At 36.8% G+C, this 20,758-nt stretch overlaps 1 protein-coding gene across 10 annotated transcripts in view; it reads left to right on the top strand.

The window, feature by feature from the left end:
• The window catches only part of SOX2 (SRY-box transcription factor 2), an 808,376-nt gene that overhangs the window by 467,059 nt on the left and 320,559 nt on the right, over positions 1 to 20,758 (top strand). Inside the window, exon 1 of one of the 10 annotated variants that reach the window (XM_032407122.1) lies at positions 9,082 to 9,172. The exons of the other annotated variants lie outside the window; for them this stretch is intronic. The gene's annotated coding sequence lies outside the window, so the exon portion shown is untranslated. Of the gene's footprint in view, positions 1 to 9,081; positions 9,173 to 20,758 lie in introns of those variants that run through there. 10 annotated transcript variants of the gene reach the window in all.

The raw sequence follows: 20,758 nt of genomic DNA, 5'->3' as shown, positions 1-20,758 counted from the left end.
TACAAACATGGCATCATATATTCTAAGATTGTCTTCTGTCTGTTAAATATATTGTCTCAGGTTTCTGAAGTTGCCAAGAAATAGGCCCTGAGGTTCCTAATGCAACTTTCACAATTTTTAGAGTACACTGCCATGCACTAGGTCAGTAATAACACTGGGACCTAGTCTTAAAAGGAATTCACATGAGTGAATGGCGCCCACGCTTCCAGATACCACTTGGTTAGTTGTTAATGTCTCAGCACATTCTCACATGAGAATCAGGCAACTGCTATCAGTGTGCTGCACAACTTTCACAACTGAGTTCTATACAAGCACATTTTTGCAAATCAAACACTCCTTAAATATGTTAGAAGAGATGACTATTTAAGGGAAACCTGGTATAAATTCTATTTTACAACTAAGAATCCTACTGAAAAATAAATAATTCCTCCCTAATTAATGAGCCTGAGTGGTCTGGGTTGTTTCTGTCTTCTTGCTGGGATGAACAATGCCATAGTGAACATCCTTATCCTTATATCTTGGGACAGTTGTGCAAGAATATCAATAGATGATTTCTAGCAGTGATATTACCTGCATAGATTAAAAAGCATGGTAATACTCAAGGTTCAAAAGCATATCGAGAAGCAAAACTAATACAGGTAGTGGAAATGCAAATTGGTATAATTTGCTTATGTCTTAACAAAACTGGAAATCATATATAGTTTTATCCAGAAATTTTGCCATCAGAAATTGACATATATACCTGCAACTCACATAATGTTATATGTCAATTTTATCTCAATTTTTTTAAAACATGAAATTGACCCTATCACAGGATAGGATAATTTCTCATGGACATAACCTCTTATATTACATCTATATAGTGTAGGGTTAAGAATAGAACTGGAAGGGAACCTAGAAATCATGTACTCCAATTCCTGAAGTCCAAGGAACTTAAATTACATAGTGAACATGTGTCCAACAGAAGAGTAATATAGAAGTTCTGCACAAGCTGCTAGATAATCTAAAAGAAATGGACAATTAGACACATCCTTTTCCCCTTGGGACTCTGTCTTATTGGCCATTGTCACTATATTGCTACCTCTTTTCCTTGCTGTGTCTGTCTTTGTGTTGTTTTGTTAGCTCTTTATCAAAGGTGTAGCTCCGGAACACTTTTCCCCAGAGGATAGATCTATTCCATATGACTGAGGGCAGGAGAAAATAGTAGAATGACCAGGATTGGGGAAGTGAGTAAGTGGCCTCACATCTGTTCTGTATGGGATAGGAATTAGAAACGGTCAGGGGTTATGGTAGTTTTCTTAGTGATCAGGACAGGTCCTCATCTATAGTGATCTTAGTCACTCCAAAAAGGAAAAGCATCAGTCATAGTTTTGTGGAACCCACAATGTGAGTCATAAATTTCTGCAGCTGGCATCAATTAATTGGTTATTGAGGCAGATGTTTCACCAAATGATAACTTTGTAGATTTTTTAATACTCAACTTCTTAATACCTGGTACATATAGCAAACAGGCATATATACATATGGGTAGCAAGACATCAAGAGGCAATTCAAACAACAATAAAAGGAAATTACTGAAAAGAAGCGCCATATGCACCCCAATGTTCATAGCAGCAATGTCTGCAATAGCCAAACTATGGAAAGAGCCAAGATGCCCTTCAACAGATGAATGGATAAAGAAGATGTGGTCCATATATACAATGGACTATTACTCAGCCATCAGAAAGGATGAATACCCAACTTTTACATCAACATGGATGGGACTGGAGAAGATTATGTTAAGTGAACTAAGTAGTCAATTATCATATGGTTTCACTTATTTGTGGAACATAAGGAATAGCATGGAGGACATTAGGAGAAGGAAGGGAAAAATGAAGGGGGTAAATCGGAGGGAGAGATGAAGCATGAGAGACTATGGACTCTGAGAAACAAACAGGGTTTTAGAGGAGAGGGGGCTGGGGGGATGGGTTAGCCCAGTGATGGGTATTAAGGAGGGCACATACTGCATGGAGCACTGGGTGTTATGCACAAACAATGAATCATGGAACACTACATCTAAAACTAATGATGTAATGTATGGGGATTAACATAACAATAAAAAAATAAAAGTGAAAAAAAAAAAGCCCAAAAAAAACTAATGATGTATTGTATGGTGACTAACATAACATAATAAAATAAAATAAAATAAAATATAAATTAATTAATGAATTTTAAAAAAGGAAATTACTAACAAGAAATGGGGGGAAATGTCCATCCTAATTAGAAACAAAGTAAAACAATCATAAGATGCTCTTTTTCTGTCCAGCAAGTTAGCAAGAAATATATTTTTTCACATAATATTTAATGCTTTTGAGATTTCCTTGAAATGTTCATTTGAGGTGGGGGTGGGGGACCTTGTGAAAATGCAGCTGACAGTGTAGACTTAAACATTGAAATATTTTGGGCCAATAATCTCACTACTAGGAATTTAGCCTGAGAACACTGTTCAGAAGAAGGAAGTTGCTATAAGCACTATGATATTCCCAGCAACTTTACTTTTAACTAGAAAAATCGGAAGCAGCCTAAAGTCCAATAAATGAGGAATGGTGAGTAAAGTTGTGGTAGGTCAAATAGATGAAACATTAAATAGATGATGATTATCAAAGCCATGTAACTTCACAGCAGATATTATGATATATCTGTAAAAGCAAGATGTGAAATTGTACGCATGCTGCTATTGACAAACATTGTATGTCTGTGTATGGATGAGTTCTGGAAAGAATACACACACATACACATAGACACACAATATACAGAGTAGACCTTGTATTAGAAAAGGAACATACAGGTTTCTCTCCATCTGTAATATTTTACTTGATTAACAATAACAACAAAATAAACAATAAAACAATAAAAATAACAAAACTAAGAAGACTAAATATTTTCACTGTTCTTGTGCTCATTTGTACATATTCTTGGTTGTTCCCACCTAGAATGTAAAGAAAAGAAATGTTTTGCTCAATATATATAATGTTGGTAGACCCTTTCAGAATTTATGTATAATTCCAGTGTGTTCTCTTAATTCATTTTCTAATAAAAGGATCTTAATGATGTAACAATAGAATCAAATCAAGTCAGACTTTAAAAATGGTTGCTTTTTTTTTTTTAAATGTAAGAAGATGTACATTCATTCAATGTTTTAACATTTCCAATGACAGGAAATTCACTAGCTCATGAAGTAGTATACTCAACTTATAAATTTCCATTCATTCATTCATTGTATATGTATTGAGACAATTCTCTGTTTAAAATGAACAGTCTGGCAAAGAAATGGAAAGCCATTCCATGCTCATGGATTGGAAGAACAAATATTGTTAAAATGTCTATATTACCCAAAGCAATCTACATGTTTAATGCAATCCCTATCAAAATACCAGCAGCATTTTTCACAGGGCTAAAATTTGTGTGGGACCGCAGAAAACCCTGAATAACCAAAGAAATCTTGAGAAAGAAAAGCAAAGCTGGAGGCATCACAAGTCTGAACTTCAAGTTGTATTACAAAGCTGTAATAATCAAAACAGTATGGTACTAGCACAAAAATAGACACATAAATCAATGGAACAGAGTAGAAAACCCAAAAATAAACCCTCAACTCTATGGTCAGTTAATCTTTGACAAAGCAGGAAAGAATATCCAATGGTAAAGGACAGTCTCTTCAGGAATGGGAATATTGGACAGCTACATGCAAAAGAAAGAAACTGGACCACTTTCTTATACCATACACAAAAATAAATTCAAAATGGATGAAAGACCTCAATATGAGACTGAAAACCACAAAAATCCTAGAAGAGAACACAGGCAATAACCTCTTCAACATCAGCCATAGCAATTTTTTTCTATGTATGTCTCCTAAGGCAAAGGAAACACAAGCAAAAATAAACTTTGGGGCTACATCAAAATAAAAATTTTCTGCACCATGACAGAAACAATCAACAAAACTAAAAGGCAACCTATGGAATGGGAGAAGATATTTACAAATGACAGATCTGATAAAGGGCTAGTATCCAAAAATATATAAAGAACTTATACAACTCAACACCCAAAAACAAATGATCCAATTAAAAAATGCACAGAAGACATGAACACACATTTCTCCAAAGAAGACATCCAGATGGCCAACAAACACATGAAAAGATGTTCATCATCACTTACCATCAGGGAAATGCAAATCAAAACTACAATAAGATATCACCTCACACCTGTCAGAATGGCTAAAATCAACAATACAAGAAACAACAGGTATTGTTGAGGATGTGGAGAAAAAGGAACCCTTGTGCGCTGTTGGTGGGAATGCAAACTGGTGCACCCACAGTGGAAAACAGTATGGAGGTTCCTCAAAAAGTTAAAAATAGAACTGCCATGTGACTCAGCAATTGCACTACTAGGTATTTACCCAGAGAATACAAGAGCACTAATTCAAAAGGATACATGCATCCCTTTGTTTAAAGTAGCATTATTTACAATAGCCAAGATATGGAAGAAGCCCAAATGTCCATTGATTGATGAATGGATAAAGAAGATATGATACACACACACACTGAAATATTATTCAGCCATAAAAAAGAAATCTTGCCATTTGCAATGACATGGATGAAGCTAGAGAGTATAATGTTAAGTGAAATAAGGCAAACAGAGAAAGACAAATACCATATGATTTCATTTATGTGTGGAATTTAAGAAACAAAACAAATGAGCAAAGGAAAACAGAGAGAGAGAGAAACCAAGAAACAGACTCTTAACTATGGAGAACAAACTGATGGTTACCATAGGGGAGTGAGGGTTAAATAGGTGATGGGGATTAAGGAGTGCACTTGTTGTGATGAGCCCCGGGGTGATGTATGGAAGTGTTGAATTACTAAATTGTACGCCTGAAACTAATATTACACTGTATGTTAACTACAACTGGAATTAAAATAAAACTTAAAAAAAAAAAAAGAAGAGTCTGGCAGCAGCAAGACTGAAACTGGGGAGACCAGTTAGGAGGCTTTCTCATTAATGTAGGTGAGAGATGACGAAGCCTGAACCAAGTCAACACCAAGAGAGGAAATGGAAGAGCAAAATTAAAACATATTTAGAAAACATCAACTAGACTTAATGACTAACTCCAGTCCATATTCAAGGGGGAAGATTAGTTTCCACTGCTCAATAAGAAGAGTAGAGAAGAATCTGTGGCTACCTTTAATCTGCCACACCCTCTTTCTATCTTCTGTAAATTTGTTTTAAAATCTGAGCTCATCAGAAAGCCCAGACGTCTGTAATGTTTTTTCTCTTAATTTTAAATGCTCACTTCTCTTCTTCCAATGAGAGACAATTTTCTTAGTCTTAAGGATTTTCTTTCCTTCTTCTCCGTTAAGATCTGTGTCCACAGAATGATCTAGATCTTGTATCTTAACTTTTAAAAATCCATTTTTTTCTGAATTCTAAACAGTGCTTTCTCAAATGTTAATGTGCATACAAATCACTAGGTGATCTTATTAAAGTGCAGATTCTCATTCTGTAGGTCTGGGAGGGGCCTGAAATTCTGCATTTCTAACAAGCTCCCAGATCATGCAATCTTGCTATCCTAACACCTACTTCGTGTTGCGAGGGTCTAGATTATACCATTGAATCCCAACATTGCTTGGCTCACTTTGACCCATGACACTTTACCAATCATTTCTTCCTTTTGGGATGGAATAAAGTCCAGAATGATATTATTACCTAGGCCTTTTCAGGTGATATAATTGGAAATAAGCCAAATCAATAATTTAGCAACTACTGTGCTCTTAGGGAAATACATGTAGGTAGCTAAAGTTGTCTATCATAAATGTGTTTTGTCACTGTGTCTATTTTATACTCTGTAAGATATTGATAAAATTCTTCTAGAGCCACATGGCAGTGGTATGAAGCACGTAGAGTTATCTTCATTCTATAGATAAAGAAACAGAGACTCAGAGAGGACAGCTAAGTTGCTTCAGGTCAGACAGTTGGTAAGTAGTAAGTGCTGCCTCCCTAATCTGGATCATCAGACTCTGAACTACGTAAAATTAAAAGGAAAAAAAGTCTGATGAGGTTCCTAGAACAAGCATTGCTTATCTACTAATCACATGAACCAGTATCCCACAGAGCACCCCTAAAGTCTAGGAGAATATAAGTCAAATGAGGTTTCTGGGTTTGGAAAAAACAAAACTACCTATTTCAATGTGAGAAAGATCATTCTTCATCCATTTTCTGTCACTAGCCATAAATGAAGAAGTACTCTTAAAACTCCCGATCCCCCAAACAGCTTTAGTGACTTGAATATCTTCAAGTCTTGCCCCTCCCCAGTCCGCCAAGAACAGGCTTAGGTGTAGTGATGGCATTGTCATGTTGAAGTTGTATTGAGAGCTTTTCTTCTTTGTTGAACACCAAGAATCAGGTCTAGGGAAAAATCTGTAAGTACTATAATTAACTTCAATTTTAATTTCTGGGTGTCTTTTTTTCTCCTAGCTGCTGCCAAGGTTCTCCTTCAGTCCCATCAGTTAGAGCAGCAATCACGAAGCTCAGGCCAGACTCCCTTTGGCAATTCAGAGTGATGTGCTCAAGCCCTTCTGGGAAATTTGGAGCTAAACTATGAGTTGACTGTTAAAAAATAAGAGTAATAGTAAGCCACCAGTTTCAAGAAGCCAGTTTATATTTCTCAGTTTGGGAGAAACTTTTAGGAGCTGATTTTTTAATACTTCTTAGGTTTTTTTTCTTTCTTTCTTTGAGAGAGGGAAAGAAAGAGAAAGAGAGAGAGAATAAGCAGGGGGAGGGGCAGAGGGAGAAGCAGACTCCCCGACTCAGGGCTCAATTCCAGGACCCTGGGATTATGACCTGAACCGAAGGCAGATGCTTAACTGACTGAGCCACCCAGCTGCCCCAATCCTTCTTGGTTTTCAAATAGTTTTGGTATATATTTAACCTTTAGTTTATTTTCTTTATAGTGTATTTTTTATTATTTTTTTTCTTTACTGTTAATCTTACTTTCCTTTATATGTGTTCATGCTCAGCTCTGTGTGTAATTGTTCTGTTATGAATTGAGAGCACTGAAAGACCCAGAAAATTTATCTTTCTTTCTACTCCAATGCTGTTTAAATTAAGGTCCTCACATTTTAGAATCTGATATATGTTACTTGGAAGCCATATTTCATATTATCCATTATACTGTTTACCCACAAATTAATAACGGACCAAATAGAACAAATGAAATCAAAATAGAATCCGTTTGAGAAGTGAGGCCTAAGGAATAAAAAAGGCCTACCGTGTGATTCGTTGTAGGGAGAGGACAGGATGAGGACATTGCTGACTGACCCAAAGGCTAGACGTCCAGTTCTCTTCTGGCATTTACTGAGGCATCTGCATGGGCATGGTGTACTAGGTATTCTGGGGTTTTACAACACAAGAGACATGATTTCAGTCCTCAAAATGCTTACAGTCTACACAGCAAGACAGAGAGGAACATAAAAAGCAAGAGTCATGCTATGAGAATAACACAGGAAAGTGATTTCTTTCAGTGGAGGTGGAGGAGTTTGGGAAAAGTTCATGGAAATGCTTGCATCCGAGCCAAAGCTTAAAGGATGGACAAGAATTCAATAAACAAGAATGAATGGTAAAGATAGGACAAAATGCTCACGCTGTTGTCATCCACAGAGGTGGGAAGGTGAAGGGCACGTACAGGGTATGTTGTGTTTCATTGGGAGAAGCGCATGAAGGACTGTAGAATTAGAAGGCAGAAAAGCAAACCCCATTTTTTTTATGATTTTACCAGTGGCATATATCCTCTAAGACCAGTGCTTCTCACTGAATTGGAACCTTTTATAAGCACATCTCCTTTTCATCAGCCTTCTTAATTAAGAATCAAAATTTAGAATTTTGTATTCATTGATAGGTAGAAAGAAGGTTTTATTTCCCTTCTTGGGTTTCATTGCAATGTGTCTCCAAATATAGCCCCTATCACTTTCACACTTCATCCATATTCTTTCAAAGTGTAGATGTCTAGCCACTTAAAGATAAGCTTCTGTATTGTGAATATGAGGTGGATAACACAATATACCTAGTCAGAGCTTAATGACAGAAAATATAAGTCACTGGCAGGTCTTTTTTTCTTTTCCTTGTGCAGTTTACTTTTAATTTTATTCCATCATGTAGTTCACATAGGATGTCTTCATTTCTATTATGAGAGCTATGGAAAGATACTGATTGAAATAATTCTCTTTGAATTAATTCAACTTGATCTTAAATGGCCATATTCTGACTTTTCCCTAGGCTCAAGTGTGAATATCTGTTTTTGTGCTATAAACGTTGTCAGGTTCCAATTCAGTATCACTATTTTCTCAATAATTTTGACTGACTTGTATCATTTAAGTAGTATTCAGTCTCTGGGCTTCAGTTACTTCCAAAGTAATGCCAGTCATTCTAAATGTTTGCAACGTGCCTTATTCTTTAAATCTGTCCCCTCATAGTATGTGGCTTAAGTATTTAAACCACCAGAAGGCTTCGAAGATGACTTTGGACAGGATAAGAATTTAGGGCCATCCTCTGGCATCTAGAAGCTCCTTCTTGAGTCTCCCACTTCAAAATCCTACTTTTGACAGCAAGAAAATTTTGCATTGCTGAAGACCAAGAAAAAAGAATTATTTCATTTTTGATAACTCTCCTTAAGTTTACATCTATTTATTATCTTAAGAGCCCAAAGTCGTCTTTTTTAGGCAGATGTATCATAATTATTTTGTTACACTCACAAAACCATCGTATTTCAAATTACTATATTGTTGTAAGTGACTATTCATGTGCATCTCGAACATATCACAGGTCATAGATAACTCTTCATGCAAATATTTACTGATGAGGGTAGCCTCGTCACTTCCACTTCCTTCCACTTACCCTCTGTTTCAAGATGTGAAGGCAATACATGTTTCTCTTGCCTCCATCTGCTTCCCTCACCACCTCTTCTTTTGCTCACAGCATGGAAACTAGAGTTACAGCTTAGCCTGTTTTGCTTATGGAACTGTGCCAGAAGCAGTTTTGAAGGTGTTTGAAAAATGAAGACATCTGGCAGCTGGCACACTTACAGTTCATTTGCTAAAGACAAGTTGCACGCTGCTGGAATTTTCAACTGAAGGTCACGCACCAGGTAAGACACGGGTGGAGCTGGTGCGTGAGAAGGCACGCACTGAAAGATCGTTGGCTCTGTGAAGTTGGGCGGGCTAAATCAAGAAACATGCTTGTTTCTCTGTCCACCCACACCCCCCTTGTCACCAGGCCCCTTTCAAAGAGGTAAGAGGAAAGAAAAATCCAAGCCAGGAAAATTGACAGTGAATCCCAAGGCTGTGACATGTCAGCAGAAGCCCTGGAAAACAGGCAAGAGGGAAGGGTGCTAAGAAAAAAAAAAAATGAAAAGAGAATTTAGCATAGTGTTGGACAAACATGTTGCTGTCAGTTGAGTGGTCCAGCTTTTCAGAAAGAAATCACCTAAGGGATTATGGGTTTTCAGCTCACCCCATGAATGAGTTACTAACAGTATGCCAATGAATGCCCTGTGACTGAAGATTTACTTGATGTTTGATAGTATTTGGATAGTATTTTGGGTTTTTGGTTTTAAAATATTTTCTTGTAACTGGGAGTCACTAAATACTAGTGTCAGATCAATTGCTTTTGGAATTTTACACCTGTGTTAGCTGAAACTGTGTTTTATGGGGGGTTTTTTTGTTTTTGTTTTGCTGCAATAGGAATTTAACACGTAAACATGGGCGTTTATGAGGTTAACACTTGACCTAACAGAGCAAGAGAGGGAAATTATCTCACCACATTGACAGTCTCTCTGACAAATTTCAGCACTTGAAAAGTAATATGGGCTGTACTTGATGTATAAGCAATGAAATACATGTTTATAAAGCACGAAATAGAAATTATTTGTATTAGACCGTGATATATTTCCATGTGACAAATCTGGGTTATTTTCCTTTCTGTCCTTCTAAGCCCAGGCCTTTCGTCTTAAGTGAGCATTCTTGTTTTCTGTTCAAAATATTATGTATGGAGATAGTGACTAATGGAGAAAGAAGGAAATAGTGTTGCAGTTATAATTTTGTGGTTGAGGGTGGTTGACCCTCACCTTACTCCAAATGGAGACAGAACTGCTGGCCTTCCGGAGGTTGCAAACCTATGGCCTAGGTGCAGCGTGTAGGCCAAAAATATGTGCATTTGACACACTCACTGTCAACCTGGAGTGTGTTTACATTTTTAATTTTTTTTTAAGATTTTATTTATTTATTTGACAGAGAGAGAAAGAGCACACCCAGGGGGAGCAGGAGAGGGAGAAGCAGGCTCTATCCCAGGACCCTGGGATCCTAGATGCGGGGCTTGATGACCTGAGCCAAAGGCAGATGCTTAACCTACTGAGCCACCCAGGCGCTCTGAGTGTTTACATTTTTTAAAAATAAGTTGATACAGTTTACATTGTTTAAAAAAAATCGGGATTTTCAGTTTCTTTTTAAAAATCAGAAAATCAGGAATCACTGTCCACAATCGCTCATGAGAATGTCTGCCAGTCCTGGCCCCCTACAGAGGAGGGGGGGGGCAGGAATTCGCTGGTCACCAGGGCCCTGCCACCCCTGTTCTTTCCCCAAGGCTGAATACAGAATGGTACTTAGTTGCATTCCTGCTATTATTTTTTTTTTTTCCAAATCAGAGTGAAAAGGGAAGTGAGCCGGGGGAGGGGACAGTTAGCTGTTTGATAAATTATGTCACTTAAAAATGTACTTTTTGTTTATAAATTTACTCACAGACTGGTATTGCCTTTGAGAGATGTTTATACCAACAGTCCCTGCTTCTTTCATTGAAATTTAGTAGTTACAGAGTCTGAGGATATTTTTCTTTTTCTTTCTTTCTTTCTTTCTTTCTTTCTTTCTTTCTTTCTTTCTTTCTTTCTCTCTCTCTCTCTTTCTTTCTTTCTTTTTCTCTCTCTTTCTCTTTCTTTCTCTCTCTCTCTCCTTCTTTCTTTCTTTCTTTCTTTCTTTCTTTCTTTCTTTCTTTCTTTCTTTCTTTCTTTCAAAACACCATAAACATGTGTGGGGAAAATGGTACCTGGTAGAAAGGAAGACATCTTCCTGGCGATTTTAGCGGTCAGATATGAATCAATGAAGCAATAACTACTCTCTTCACGGGGCCATTCATTTAGTGTGATTGCTTCCTGAGGGTAATTTTATAGTTCTTAGAATTGTAAACTATGTGATATTAGCAAAGTCTATCTCATGTAATCTAAACTACTCAAGAGAGGAATTACAAATGCTTAAGAATGGGTTTTAGGAAGAATATTGATGATTTGTTGATTCATCTTTCCTTTAAAATGTATTCGTTTTTGTTTGCCAGTAAAGTGCCTATCAGGTGTGTCTTATATGAAATCCCATATAAAGCTCTTTATTCAGACCTTCAGACCTTCTAATATCTGAAACCAAACCTAAGGAGTATTGTTTCATTATGGAGTATTGAAATGCTAAAATGATCCTGCAAAATAATATTTCTACAGCAACATTACTTCTCCTTGTGCATGATTTTATGGTTTTTGTTTATACAGAATTTCATTGGTGGGTTAAAGGGAAGCAAAGTATAGCTTATAGACAGCAAATATAATCTCCAGTAAGAAGCATCAAAAAGGAGTTAGGAAACAGAAAAATGAGATTATTGGAAATAAGTGCATTTTCAAGGAACACATCCTAGCATGCGTGTGCATGCATGCGTGTGTGTGTGTGTCTGTGTGTGTGTATCTGTGTGTTCGTAGAAGAGTATTAGGGACTTAATGTATTCTTTTCAACATTCAATTAAAAAAATTAAGTAAAGGTGGGGCATCTGGGTGGGTCACTCGGTTAAGCACCCAACTCTTGAGTTTGGCTCAGGTGATGATTTCAGGGTCTGTCTATTAGAAATACAAGTAGATATTGTCAAATCCATAATCTTAGTGGAAGAAGTTAATATATCCCCTCTTAGAATTTGATGATTAAAGTAGCAAAAAAGTTGGGGTGCCTGGGTGGCTCAGTTGGTTAAGCATCTAACTCTTGACTTGGGCTCAGGTCATGATCTCAAGGTCAGGAGACCGCACAGCCCTGCTCTGGTTCCACGCTAGGTGTGGAGCCTGCTTAAGGTTCTCTTTCTCCCTCTCACTCTGCTCCTCCCCTCTGTGCTCTCTCTCTCTCTCAAAAGAAAAAAAAAAAATAATAAAAATAATAAAGTAGAAAAAAGTAATAATAATAAGGATACATAGGGTTTTAATAATACATATAACAAAACATATATGTATACACATACATATCCAACAAATATGAGTACACATTTACTTCAAGTGCAAGTGCAATTATTTATTTTTTTAATTTACTGCACATTATGCCTCAGAAAACAATCTTAATAAATTTTCCTGCCGTGTGCCAGATAATGTTCTAGGTGCTAGGAACAGATAGTATGGAAAACAGACAAAATTCACTGCTCATGAAACATTCTATATGGGGAAACAGAAAAAATAATAAATAAATAAATAAAATATATAGTGTAACAAATGATAAAGCAGGGAAAAGGAATCGGAAGTGTTGGGTACAACTTAAATAGGGTAGTCAGGGAAGGCCTCCCTGAAAAGGGGACATTTGAACAAATTCTTGAAAGATAGAGGGAAAAAGCCAGGTTCACATATAAGAAGAAAAGATTCCAGAAAGAGGAAAGAGTCAGTGCAAAGGCAAAGAGGCCCAGGTATGCCTGGCAAATTCTGGGAAGAGCAAGAATCCCTGTGGAGCTGGATCAGAGTGAGCAAGGGATAGAATCATGGGAGATAAGGTCAGAGACATACTAGGGGGCTAGGTTTTAGGGGGTCTTGTAGACCATTATAATGGCTTTTGGTTTTGTGGGAGGAAAGTGGGTGTTACATTAGTTTCCGGTGTACAACACTGTGATTCAACTTCCCTAGACGTTATAATATCCTCACCACAACTACCATTGGTCACCATACAATGGTATTACAATAGCTTTAACTCTGTTTCCCATGCTGTACCTTTTATTCCCATGACTTTTTTATTCCATACCTAAAAGCCTGTATCTCCCTCTCCCCTCCATCTATTTTGTCCATCTCCTCACCCCCTTCCTCTAGCAACCATTAGTCTGTTCTCTGTATTTATAGGACTAATTCTGCTTTTTGTTTGTTTATTCATTTGTTTTAGTTTTTCCACATATGGGTGAAATTGTATGGTATTGATCTTTCTCAGTTTGACTTATTTCACTTAGCATAATACCGTCTAGATCCATCCATGTCATCGCAAGTGACAAGATCTCATCCTTTTTATTTTTTTTTTAAGATTTTATTTATTTATTTGACAGAGAGACACAGAGAGAGAGAACACAAGCAGGGGGAGTGGGAGAGGGAGAAGCAGGCTTCCCGCCAAGCAGGGAGCCCAACGTGGGGCTCGATCCCAGGACCCTGGGACCATGACCTGAGCCGAAGGCAGATGCTTAATGACTGAGCCACCCAGGTGCCCCGATCTCATCCTTTTTAAAGGCTATGAAATATTCCATTGTGTGTGTGTATGTGTGTGTATGTGTAACCACATCTTCCTTATCCATTCGTATATTGATGGACACTTAGATTGGTTCCATGTCTTGGGTATTAATGCTAAATAATACTGTAATAAACATAAGGGTGCGTATATTTTTTGACTTAGGGTTTTCAGTTTCTTTGGGTAAATACCCAATAGTGGAATTATTTGATCACATGGTATTTCTATTTTTAATTTTTTGAGAAACCTCCATACTTTTTTCCACAATGGCTGCACCAATTTACATTCCCACTAACACTGTACAAGGGGTCCTTTTCCTCCACATCCTCGCCAACACTTGTTATTTCTTGTGTTTTTTATTTTAGCCATTCTGAGAGGTGTAAGGTGATATCTCACTGTGCTTTTGATTTGCATTTCCCTGATGATTAGTGATGTTGAGCATCTTTTCATAGGTCTATTGGCCACCTGTATGTCTTCTTTGGAAAAACGCCTGTTCAGGTCCTCTGCCCATTTTTATCAGATTGTTTGGGGGTTTTTAAGTGTTGAGTTGTATAAGTTCTTTATATAGTTTGGATATTAACCCCTTACTGGATATTTCATTTGCAAGTCTTCTCTCATTCAGTAGGTTGCCTTTTTGTTTTATTGATGGTTTCCTTTGCTGTGCAAAAGTCTTTCATTTTGATGTAGTCCTAATAGTTTATTTTTGCTTATTTCCCTTGCCTTAGAAGACATAGCTAGAAAAATGTTGCTATGACCAATGTCAGAGAAACTATTACTTGTGCTCTCTGCTAGGATTTTTATGGTTTCAGATCTCACATTTAGGTCTTTAATTCATTTGGAGTTTATTTTGGTGTATGGTGTTAAAAAGTGGCCCAGTTTCATTCTTTTGCATGTAGCTCTTTTCCCAGCTACCATTTATTGAAGAGACTTTCTTTTCCCTTTTGTTTATTCTTACCTCCTTTGTCATAGATTAATTCACCATGTAGGTGTCATAAATTCTGTAAATTCTGGGCTCTCTATTCTGCTCCATTGATCTGTGTCTGTTTTTGTGCCAGTAGCATATTGTTTTGGTTACTGCAGCTTTGCAGTATATCTTGAAATCTGGTATTGTGATATCTCCAGCTTCATTCTTTCTTCTCAAAATCACTTTTGCTATTTGGGGTCTTATGTGGATCCATACAAATGTTAGTATTATTTGTTCTAGTTCAGTGAAAAATGTTGGTATTTTGATAGGGATTGTATTAAATCTATAGATTGCTTTGGGTAGTATGGACATTTTAACAATATTCTTCCAATCCATGAGCATGAAATACCTTTTCATTTGTCTGTATCATCTTCAAATTCTTTCATCAGTGTTTTATAGTTTTCACAGTATAGATCTTTTACCTCTTTGGTAAAGTTTATTCCTAGGTATTTTATTCTTTTTGATGCCATTATAAATGGGATTGCTTTCTTAATTTCTCTTTGTGATAGTTCATTATTGTTGTATAGAAATGCTATTGACTTCTGAGTATTAATTTTGTGTCCTGCAACTCTACTGAGTTCATTGGGTTCTTACTGAATGAAATGAGAAGCCATTGGACGATTTAGAGGGGTTGGATGGTCTTAGTTCCGCTTGAGAAAACTAACTCTGGTTGGTGGGTTGGCTGGATTGTAAAGGAACAAAGGAATAAGTAGGGAGAGTAGTTAGGAGTTTACTGCAATAATCAAAGGAGAATTGGCTGTGGCTGGGACCAGGATGGTGGCAGTGGGAGTAGTGGAAAATAGTTGAATCTAGAAGATTTCAAATGTAGAGCCAACAAGATTTGCTGATAGATAAGATATGGAGTGTGAGAAAAAGAGGAGAGTGGAGGAAGATTCCAAATTTTTAAAAATTCTTTATTTAAATTCAGTTTAGTTAACATATACTGTATTATTAGTTTCAGGGGTAGAATTTAATGATTAATCCCCATCACCCAATTATCCCTTCTCCTCACCCACCACCCCTCCAGCAACCATCAGTTTGTTTCCTAGAGTTCAGCATCTCTTATGGTTTGCCTCCCTTTTTATTTTCATCTTATTTTATTTTTCCTTCCCTTCCCCTATGTTCATCTGTTTTGTTTCTTCAATTCCACATATGAGTGCAATTGTATGGTATTTATCTTTCTCACTTTGACTTATTTCACTTAGCATAATACCCTCTAGTTCCATCTATGTCATTGCAAATGGCAAGATTTCATTCTTTTTGATGGCTGAGTAATATTCCATTGTGTGTGTGGGGGTGTGTGTGTGTCTATATATTCCACACAATGGAATATATATATGTGTGTATATATATATGTGTGTGTGTGTGTGTCTACATATGTATGTATGTATATGTATGTATACCACATCTTCATCCATTCATCTGTCATGGACATCTGGGTTCTTTCTATAGTTTGGCTATTGTGGACATTGCTGCTATAAACATTGGGGTGCAGGTGCCCCTTTGAATCATTATGTCTGTATCTTTTGGATAAGTACCTAGTAGTGCAATTTCTGGGTTGTAGGGTAGCTCTATTTTTAACTTTTTGAGGAAGCTCCATACTGTTTTCCAGAGAGGCTGCACCAGTTTGCATTCCCACTAACAGTGTAAAAGGGCTCCCCTTTCTCTGCATCCTCACCAACATCTGTTGTTTCCTGACTTGTTAATTTTAACCCTTCTGGCCTGTGTGAGGTGGTACCTCACTGTGGTTTTGATTTGTATTTCCCTGATGCCAAGTGATGTTGAGCATTTTTTCATGTGTCTGTTGGCAATTTGTGTGGGAAGACTCCAAAATTTTGAGCCTAAGCGAGTTCTGAGAATGGAGTTATTCTTAACTGAGAAAAGAAGCTGGTTTGGGATAGAAGTGAGATTATCAGAGTTTAGGTCCAATTTTGTTAAGTTTGTGATATTTACATCTCAAAGTGGAGATGTCAAGTGGGCATTTGGATATTTGAATCTGCCTTTTAGTGGAAACATTAGTTTTGAGGTAAAAATTGGGGAATTGTCAGAATTTACATGTGACTTAAAGCCATGAGATTTGTGATAAGATCACTAAGGGAGTGAATAGAGAGAAGAGATTAAAGGACTTTGCTCTAAGACACTCCAATGTTAATATTTAGGAAAGCCAGCAGGGAGGATGAGAAGGGGCAGCCATGAAGATAGGGAAAAAATCCAGGGAAGCATACTGTCTTGGAAGCCAAGTGAAGAAAGTATTTTAAGGAGGAGGGAGCAATCAATTCAGTCAAATGCCAAAGAGTCAGCATAACATAGTGGCTAAGATGAAGATTCTGCGTCTGCCAAGTTCAAATCCAGCTCTGCAGATTATTTGCTGTGTGACCTTGAAAAAGTCACTACCCGTCTCTGTCTCCTCCATCTGTAAAAAGGGTATTATAATGGCTGCTATTTTATATGGTTATTGTGAGGCTTATGTGCCTCACTTTGTTTAACACACTTAGAGTAGTGCCTAGAGTATAGCAAGTGCCTAATAAATGACAACTATGATTATTATTTTTTTATTGTTGGACATTTTTGTTATTTTTTCTTCTAGTTTCATTGTGATGTAACTGACATACGGCACTATGTAAGTTTAAGGTGTACAGCACAATTACCTGATATATATATTGTGAAATGATTACCACAGTGAGTTAAGTTAACCCCCATCATTTCATACAGGTATAAAATAAGAAGAAAAATGTTTTTTTCCTAATGATGAGAACTCTTAAGATCTACTCTCCTAGTAACTTTCAAATATATACTGGCTATGATTATCATTATACTTAATAGTAGCAAGAATTAGTAGTAGGGGGAAGAATAAGGAAAGGACTGAGACTTGACCAGTGGCTTTGGCAATGTGGAGGTCACTTGTGATATTGACAAAGAACAATTTGGATAGAATAGTGGGAGCAAAACTTGTTTAGAGTGATGTCATGTCCAAGAGAAAATGGGAGAAGTTGAACTGGAGACAATAAGTACAGGAACTCTTTCAAGAACTTTTTCTTTAAAAAGTAAAGGGGAGGGGTGCCTGGGTGGCTCAGTCGGTTAAGCCTCTGCCTTCGGCTCTGGTCATGATCCCAGGGTCCTCAGGTCATGGAGCTCTGCGCTCAGTGGGGAGTCTGCTTGTCCCTCTCCCTCTCCCTCTGTGCTTTCTCTCTTTCTTTTTTAAAAAAGTAAAGGGGAACAGAGAAATAAGTTGGTAGCTATAGGCAGAAGTTTACTGAGAGGATTTTTTAATTATAGGAGAAATAACAAATTTCCATTAGTGAGTGTATTCATTTTAAATATAACTTGAATCAGAGCTTGGTCTCAGGAGTCAGTCTGAAGGCTTGCTGGCGATGGGCAGAGAAGATGGAGTGGTGTGGAGCACTGTAAAGGGACTGAGCTCCAGCCACCTCGTATTGCATGTATGTATTTGTTCTATCCCATACTAGCACATACGCTCCAGAAGAGAGGCCCTTGTTTTATTCCTTGCCCTTATCTCCATCACCTTGAACAATGCCTAGCACACAGTAGGCATTCAATAAGTATTTGTTAAGTGGATGACTATTTCCAGTGAAAATCCGAGGCCCAGAAAAGTTCAATATAATTGCTTGTCCAGCTGATTATGTCACAGTCAGATCTAAAACCTGCATCTCCTGGTTCCCATTATAGTGAACGTTCCAGTATTAGGGAAACCTGGGTTTCAGAATTCATATCCTATGAACACTGGGTGTTATATAAGACTGATGAATCACTGAACTTTACCTCTGAAACTAATAATACACTATATGTTAATTAATTGAATTTAAATTAAATTAAATTTAATTAAAAAAAAGAATTTATATCCTGCTCTTCAAAGTAGTACAGTATTAAAGAAACTTACAGCAATTTCAAAGGTTGAAAGGAGGCAGAAAAGAATGGAACAACTTCCCAGCTTATCCTAAGTTGTTATCCTAAGTCATTGCAAATACTATTTTTATTCTGTTGAAAAGTTAAATTTTGTTGATGATGTGGTTATTAAATAATGAAAACTTAGAAGTCTTGAAAAATCTATAAATGGTCTAATAATAATAGACATTTGTTTTATAATATAAAATGAAAATGAAAGTTTTGAAGATTACCACAAATCTTGACCTTCTTTGTATTGCACATACACCCTATATATTTTTTAAGGACTACAAACAATTTAAAACTTGAAAATATGATTCCTTGAGGTAAAAAGTTAAATTGCATATAAATGTAGCAGATATTTCCACAAAACTTACCAGTAATTGGGCTTTTTATGCAAGTAGAAATAACCTTGAAACTTTTTTACTCAGTTTAATAAACTGTATCCAGCATCAGATTAAAAAGTTAAGAGAAGAATTGTATTTCTCTGTAGTGTTTACTCCTGGATGCTTAGTGGCATTAGGAAGTAGCAATCAATCATTCCATCCATATCTAAAACTTAGATACAAAATATGTTTAAATCAATGTAGATGGAGACATGTAACATGCCTGTATATGGAAGCTGAAAATTGAGTCTCCAGTTGTGTAACCATAAAAGCATCTCTCTTGCTAAGTTTCTAAAAAGCATACACGTGTGAAATAAGACAAATAGTTCGCCAGAGATTTTCTTTTTTTGTCTTCAACATGGCCTTACCTTTTGACCTAGTAATCTCATTCCAGTAATATTCCAGTAACCTGGAATATTACTCCAGAGAAGTAATCACAAGGAGGGAAAATGCTCAATGTTTGAAGATGTTCATTGCAGTAGTATTTATGTAATTAAAGAATTGGAAAAAACACAGATGTCCAGCAAAAGAGATTTAACTAAATTGGAGCGTGTCCACTTTATATAATATGTAATCATTAAATGCATAGTATAAAATGCTCACTGTATAAAAATATGTGTTTAATTTGTGTATGCCCTATTAAACAGTTCAATCTCAATCAATTCAGTTATTGTCATATACATATATATGTAGCTGTGTGAATGCTACCTGGCTTAAGGGCAGGGGAAAAATAGAGAAGTAGCACCCTTTATAAAATTTTGTCTTAAGAATGCTTAGTTCTGACTGGTTGAGCCACATGACACATTGATAAAGACTTTTAGGTTCCCACCTAAGCAATCACCATTTCTCATTCATTGTAACTTGCCTCTTGAAGCAGAGAATTTAGCTTATCGATTCTGGGTATTTTGCTAGCCTCTTCAAGTCATTTTGGAATCCTTTTTCAGATGATGTGAAGTAACTCTATTTCAGTGCACATCTTTGCTGTAGAAACGTGATTTTCGGCTTTGCAGCCCAAGGATACATTCCATGTATGAATAGAAGTCTTTGTGCAACAAGAGTAAAGTCATCAGCTTCTATGCTATGAAGAAGAAATGTTCATCTCCTAATGTGCATATATGTAAGCCACCTCTTTAAAATCAGCCTCCTTAAATGGCACTGAGTACGCTTCTGTGTATGACACATCAATGTCCATTAATTGCATGAAGAGAACTGAGATTCCAATGGCAAAATCTGTAAAAGTAGATATACAAAGAAAAGTGGAAGCATCTGTTTAATATATACGACATTAGAATTTAATTTTACCTCTGTGATGCTTTTGTGTGGCTGCAGTGTTACAGCAGAGCACATAAGCATAGCCGTGCAGTGTCAGCAGGTGCATGCCACCAAATTACTGCTTTTAATTTGCATATTCATCTGCTAAGAAGCATGTCATTATCATATCAAAGGGATACTAAGCAACATCTAGCTTGGAGAGATGTGGCATAGTTTCAATAGGAGCAATTAATGCAAGATGAGGACTCTCTTTCTGTCATGTCTCCCAGGGCTAGCTGTAATCGGGCTGATTATTGGATACCAATAAGACCGAGGGCCCAGTTGGCACAGAATAAGACAAGAACTGGAAAGGGAGCCTGCTAGTCCTCTCCACTGTACACTTGATGGCAACATGATGCTCCGGTCACTCAAAAGAATCCTGTTCTTATTATAGATGCTGTCTATATGCACTCATCTATTTCAGTTGTCATAAAATGACCAGATGCAGTCCAAAATTAGTCATGTATTTTTAAAAAATGATCTTGACTTTAGAAAGCATGTCAAGGAAACATGAAAGAGACATTAAAACCGGGCTCATAAATACAAGTTTTAGTACTTAGGTAAATTCCATTTGAACAAACAAATATCATCTTCCTCCTTCAAGCATTTATTGAGCACCTAAGTAT

This window comes from Phoca vitulina, unplaced genomic scaffold (genome assembly GCF_004348235.1).
Source record: "Phoca vitulina isolate PV1807 unplaced genomic scaffold, GSC_HSeal_1.0 scaffold8, whole genome shotgun sequence".
Classification (NCBI taxonomy): Eukaryota; Metazoa; Chordata; class Mammalia; order Carnivora; family Phocidae; genus Phoca; species Phoca vitulina.
Note: the sequence above shows the minus strand (reverse complement) of the source record. Positions and strands in the feature narration are given on the sequence as shown.